Source organism: Protomyctophum bolini (genome assembly GCF_963924005.1).
Source record: "Protomyctophum bolini genome assembly, chromosome: 14".
NCBI classification, from domain to species: Eukaryota; Metazoa; Chordata; class Actinopteri; order Myctophiformes; family Myctophidae; genus Protomyctophum; species Protomyctophum bolini.
Window position 1 is genome coordinate 17,792,984 of NC_137875.1, and position 442 is coordinate 17,793,425.

Genomic DNA, 442 nt, shown 5'->3' on the forward strand with positions numbered 1-442 from the left:
CCGCACAGAACAGTGTATTAAGGATCCTATGCCACCAAAATGTGGAACGCCCTACCAACAGTCATTATAAGAAATCACTTGACTCCTTCAAAACCGCTCTCAAAGGGCCTACGGACGGCTGCAATTCAAAAGGCCCCCGTAAAATCTGAATCCCACCGACCCCCAACCTTTTTCCCCTCACTGTATATGTTTCTTTTCCCTTTTTACCTCCTTTATGATGAATTCCTGTTCTGTTCTTTGACTATATAGAAGTGTCTATTTGTACGTCTCTAAATGTTTTGATGAATTGAACATGGTGGACCCTCTTGTAAACAAGTGTAATGCTTAATTGGGCCATCCACTCACAGTTAACAGTCTTTGTATTGAGTTTGTGCTTGAAATGTAATGTAATTCTGCAAACTGTTAATAAATATTTCAATCAATCAATCAATAGGCCTACTAT